The following is a 6,490-nucleotide window of genomic DNA, read 5'->3' on the forward strand; positions in this document are numbered from 1 at the left end:
CCGCATCCGCTTCCCAGTTCCTCTCTCGGAATATTTCCCAGCTGCCCCCGAATGTGAGGCTGACAGCTGATTAGAGGGACGCCTGTGTCTGTTTTGGGGGGCTATACCCCCCATTATTGGCCAGTCAGGTAGTGAACGCGGGAACCCCCCGGCGCTTGACACGTTCGCTAAGTGAAGCTGTAATTGCGCACGGTAGCCATTAGGGTCTTTATTAACTGGTTGGACCTGAAAGCATCACGATATTGGCACCGACCGGCTTCAACACTTTTCGTGGAGGGTTAGGGATGGCGCATTAAAACGCCCATGAAAATGTCTATTTGGGACACGTTTTTACTTTGACAATTTATTCCACATTTTGCCTTGGTTTTTGTGCATTTTTTGGTTAGCATCCAAATTGGGGTGAAAGGTATACAAACCTGTGGTGGGACCAGCCATGTTGTTTGGTATAGAGACAAAATAGAGGAAAACTGGAGGTAGCAGAGATGAGGATGCTGAGGTTCTCATTGGGAGTGACCAGGATGGACAGGATCAGGAAGGAGTACATCAGAGGGACATTACATGTTCGAGTCCTTGGAGATAAAGTCAGTTATCGGCCAGACTGAGATGGTTGGGAAAAATTTTTGGCATAAATGTTTGACATAAACCCCAGAAAAAGCTATTCTGCGTGTATGCTAACTGAAAATTTTAGCAATTTTTCAGTCTTTGCTAATGCATTTCCCAAAAAATAATAACAAAAAAATAAAAACAAGCTTGTTTTCTATTACTGGATGCTGAGGTTCTCATTGGGAGTGACCAGGATGGACAGGATCAGGAAGGAGTACATCAGAGAAACATTACATGTTCGAGACCTTGGAGATAAAGTCAGTTATCGGCCGGATTGAGATGGTTGGGACAAAATTTTGGCATAAATGTTTGACATAAACCCCAGAAAAAGCTATTCGGCGTGTATGCTAACTGAAATTTTTAGCAAATTTTCAGTCTTTGCTAATGCATTTCCCAAAAATTAATAACAAAAAAATTTAAATTAGCTTGTTTTCTATTATTGGATGCTGAGGTTCTCACTGGCAGTGACCAGGATGGACAGGATCAGGAGGGAGTACATCAGAGGGAACTGAAATTTTTAGCAATTTTTCAGTCTTTGCTAATGCATTTCCCAAAAATTACTCCTAAAAAATAAAAATATGCTATCATCCATCCATTTTCCTCCGCTTACCCGCTAGTTCTCCGCTAGTTTTCTATTATTAGCTTAGCATTTTGTTGAAAATTCTTCTAAATTCCTGCGTCAACACACTCTAAAGTTAGCGTAGCTGCAGTAAATTTTGTCGATCTGTGCTTTTTGTTGGGGTCACGTCCAGGAATGGCGCCAAAAATGTGCCAAATAAAAATATTAATTGATTGATTGATGAATTGTGTCTTGAAGCAACACTGGCATTTAAACAGGAGTTCAGAATGCTCCAATAGCCTTCCGCATAAACACATTGATGGTTTATTTTACTTGTATAGTCGATGAAAGAACTCTGGTCCCCGTGTCCTTTTAGTTTCTCGTACTTGTGTTCCCACTTCTGTTCCCACGCTCCAGCCAATCAATGCTCACTCATTAGGAACCTCCCCTCGAGTATCCGTGGACATCCTCACGCCGTGTGGAGAATCACCTCATAATTGGCGCTCAGGCGTCATAACAAGCTAGGCTGCCCCTGTGACACGTCCGTACAAACAGGTCTAACACGCCGATTGATGGATACCGGAGAATCGTATTACGCATTTGCCACATCCAATTAGATCCAGCACATAAAACTGCACTCCCGTTCATGCGCCTTTCATTCCCAATATGAAGACGTGGAATGCATTTTCATATTTCCGACACCGCTCTCGGTCCCTTGCTCTCCATGTCTCTCTCTCTCTCTGCAAAAAAAAAAAAAAAAAACATCTCGAGGATTTATGGTGCATTTGACACGCCACTAACCAAATTAGCATTCGGCCGTGGCAGCATATTCACGGCGGCACGCGGCGTTGCAGTCAGCAGCTAGAAAGGTCAACAATGGTTCCCAAAGAAACGCTTCAGCGGCTTCTGCTGCTGTGACATCATAACACGCGTCCGACACCGATCCCGACTTGCGTTACTTCAATGTCACTACGTCACTTTTTGTAGCAAAAACATAATAAGACTCTCCGGGTTCCCGTCGTGGAAGACCGTCCACCTCAGGATTGTTGGCTGGACCTGAACGCATCACGATTTTGCTGATTTCGGCTTCAACACTTTTTGTGGAGGGTTAGCGATGGCGTATTGAAACGTGAGTCATTAAAACGCCCATGAAAATGTCTATTTGGGACACGTTTTTACTTTGACGTTGACAATTTATTCCACATTTTGCCTTGGTTTTTGTGCATTTTTTGGTTAGCATCCAAATTGGGGTGAAAGGAAAGGTATACAAACCTGTGGTGGGACCAGCCATGTTGTTTCGTATAGAGACAAAATAGAGGAAAACTGGAGGTAGCAGAGATGAGGATGCTGAGGTTCTCATTGGGAGTGACCAGGATGGATAGGATCAGGAAGGAGTATATCAGAGGGACATTACATGTTCGAGGCCTTGAATATAAAGTCAGTTATCGGCCAGACTGAGATGGTTGGGAAAATTTTTTGGCATAAATGTTTGACGTAAACCCCAGAAAAAGCTATTCTGCATGTATGCTAACTGAGATTTTTTTGCAATTTTTCAGTCTTTGCTAATGCATTTCCCAGAAATTACTCTAACAAAAAAATAAAAATAAGCTTGTTTTCTATTATTGGATGCTGAGGTTCTCATTGGGAGTGACCAGGATGGATAGGATCATGAAGGAGGACATCAGAGGGACATTACATGTTCGAGGCCTTGGAGATAAAGTCAGTTATCGGCCAGACTGAGATGGTTGGGACATGTCCAACACAAAAAGAAGGAAAATGTGCGCACATTGAAGCAAAAATTTTGGCATAAATTTTTGACGTAAACCCCAGAAAAAGCTATTCGGCGTGTATGCTAACTGAAATTTTTAGCAATTTTTCAGTCTTTGCTAATGCATTTCCCAATAATTACTCTAACAATTACTCTAACTCTTGTTTTCTATTATTGGATGCTGAGGTTCTCATTGGGAGTGACCAGGATGGACAGGATCAGGAAGGAGGGACATTACAAAAAAAAAATAAAAATAAGCTTGTTTTCTATTATTGGATGCTGAGGTTCTCATTGGGAGTGACCAGGATGGACAGGATCAGGAAGGAGGGACATTACAAAAAAATAAAAATAAGCTTGTTTTTTTATTATTGGATGCTGAGTTTCTCATTGGGAGTGACCAGGATGGACAGGATCAGGAAGGAGGGACATTACAAAAAAATAAGCTTGTTTTCTATTATTGGATGCTGAGGTTCTCATTGGGAGTGACCAGGATGGACAGGATCAGGAAGGAGGGACATTACAAAAAAATAAGCTTGTTTTCTATTATTGGATGCTGAGGTTCTCATTGGGAGTGACCAGGATGGACAGGATCAGGAAGGAGGGACATTACAAAAAAATAAACTTGTTTTCTATTATTGGATGCTGAGGTTCTCATCGGGAGTGACCAGGATGGACAGGATCAGGAAGGAGGCCTTGGAGCTAAAGTCAGTTATGGGTATAGAGACAGTGCCACTGAGGAAAAGACAGGAAGTAGAACTGGAGGTTGATACCCTCCAATGACACCTTTAAGGGTCTCTAGTGTTTAAGACCAAAACATCCACTGATTCAGATGTACGTTGCTGATCATCAAGAACATTTTGTGTTGAAACCAAACGGCTGTATACGTTTATTTATGCCGCAGGATGCTGGTGGAGTTGAACGTGATTGACAGCTACCACCTGGGTTTACTTTACAGGAGAGAGAAACGCCAATTCAGACGTAAAGTTGCTTTGCTTTAGGGAATTCTTAGTCCTGACATTTCGCTTTTGTCGGTTATGAAATCAATAACAACATAGAAAATTGCATAAATAATACCTCGGGGCTATGACCCCCAATATGTACTTAGAACTGTATTTTGTCCTAAACATCAGAACTGGCCTCAAGGAACCTCTTAGCTGCATCCTTCCCATCGGGATGCCTTACCGGGAATGTTTTGGAGTCACAAAAGGCCCCCAATTATCCTTATCGGTGACTGGTTGGGGGTGCTGGTTGAGGGTTAGAAACAGACTCTGCTGTACCCCCATCGTGGACTAAACGTCCCATTAGTGCCCCCCCTTTTTTACTCTTTTTACGGTGCCCCAATTGCACAAGACTAATGGAGACGATGTCCGCCGCCTGTGAATCAATAACGACGTAACTAAGTCGTACGAGGCGGGGGGGAGGGGGGGGGGGGGGGATTACGGAGAGAAGAAGAAGAAGAAGAAGAAGGCTGGAGGATTTCCACACATACAGTAAATCTAGCAGCGGGAATTTAAGAGTAAATTGAATTTAGAAGAGGAGGATGGGGGGTGTGGGGGGGGGAGGGGGGGTGAGTGGGGGAAAAAAAAATGAATTGAACTTTCCAAAGCACGGAGAGAGGTTAAACACTTCATGTGCTGCTCGCTGATCCAAATCCGTGAAAACATTCCCAGGCACCTCGGCTCCCCACGTTTGGAGCAGGTGACGGTGGTTACACCTGAAAAGTCAATTGCTTTCTCTCTAAATGGGCTCGTTGGGGGGGGGGGGGGGGGGCCATGTCGTTGGTGCATTTTTAAATGATTTCTGCGGCATAAAATTAAAAAAATTATAAAATAAAATAATATTAATTAAGACGACGAGCACAACATGCAGTTTGAGAATTGGTAACTGACGACATACTTAATATTTTAGATAAAATATATATTTTTAAAATTATTATTATTTATTATTTTATTATTATTTTATTTATTTTTTTATTATTATTATTATTTTATTATTTTTTAATTATTTTTTATTATTTTTTATTATTTTGTTTTTCACATAAAACAACCAGTGGAGATAACAATGACTATGTGTATGTATGAAAGTGTAATTTTACTTATTACTTTATAAATGTCTCGTTATTAGTCCCAATCTCGTATATCGTCTTTCTTCATGACTTCATGACACCCCTACTTATTATATTATATTTATTATTATACCTAATAATATAATTGCAGTGTTAAATTTGATAATTAAAGCGTCAAATTTGATACATATAGAAATATACGTACATACGGTACTTTAGAAATCCTTGGGAAATTAAATAAATAAAAATAAAAATGACATGAAATGATCAAAATTCATATACAGCATTTTTTAAATTAAAATAACTATTTTTTTTACAAATGTTTGCATATATGGTAATTACTTCAATTAGTATATTATATTAATTATTATACTTCAGATAATAATTGCAATATTACATTAAATATTAACATAAATATAAATATAACAGACATATTTTGAGTCCTTCAGAGATGAAGAAAATAAAGAAATAAATGAAAATGGAATAAATATGTTATAAATAAATTGCAATTATATTTCATTCAAATAATAATTGTATTATATTATTATTATTATTATGTTAAGTATTATACTTAAGGCAATAATTTCAACATTGTTTTAATGATACAAATTAATATAATTTATTAATAATATAATTACTATAAAAATATAAATTAAAAATAAAAAGGTACAAAATTGTGAAAAAACGTCTAGTTATATTAATTTATATGTAACTTAAAAAAAATGTAAATAAGAACTCAATATTTTCAATCAATGAGCCCAACCTAATAAACTGGCTTATATATTCCCATACAGTATAAAACTTACATTATTAATAAATACTTTCTTTAATAAACAAAAGAGGTTCCAATTTCTAATAACATCATGAAAAACACCATACAGCCATTTTTTTTGTAAAACATTTCCGACACTATTTTTTTTTATTATTGTACAAGTGTGAATGAAAGAGATAATACCCATGAACATTAAAGACTTACTGTATTTACACGAGAAGTGTCTTCGCTCGCTCGCACGCACACACACACACACACACACACACACACACACACACACACGTTACAAAATGATGAACATAACATTGAATAAACTCCACCTACTGTACTGTACCTTTAGGCTTAATATGCATAATGATGACCATCTGCACTGCATAGAATTTATACATACACTTCCTTATCAACCGTGTAGGTTGTCCCTAATAATAATAATAATAATAACAATAATATAAAAAAAAATAACACTGCTCTCATTGATTGGTGTCCTGTAAATAAACACAACTAAGTCTTTGGCAAATTTAAATACATTCAGTTAAAAAAAAAGAAGAAAAAAAAGCCTGAAACATGATGATTTTGCATCTGGAATTAGATATTATTATTATTTTTATTGATGTTTTTTAAGGCATTTAACTGCTTTTTGACTCCATGGCTGTTAACTTTGATTTTTTAAAAATTTTTTTATGTATTTTTCTTTTTGTTTTGGCGCCACTTGACGACGGTGAT

The 6,490-nt window shown here is 37.9% G+C and overlaps 1 protein-coding gene across 3 annotated transcripts in view; it reads left to right on the forward strand.

Annotated features, from left to right (window-relative positions):
• fbxl15 (F-box and leucine-rich repeat protein 15) overlaps positions 1-6,490 on the forward strand; it is a 159,590-nt gene that overhangs the window by 28,410 nt on the left and 124,690 nt on the right. The window lies entirely within an intron of this gene.

Source organism: Doryrhamphus excisus, chromosome 22 (assembly GCF_030265055.1).
Source record: "Doryrhamphus excisus isolate RoL2022-K1 chromosome 22, RoL_Dexc_1.0, whole genome shotgun sequence".
Taxonomy (NCBI): Eukaryota; Metazoa; Chordata; class Actinopteri; order Syngnathiformes; family Syngnathidae; genus Doryrhamphus; species Doryrhamphus excisus.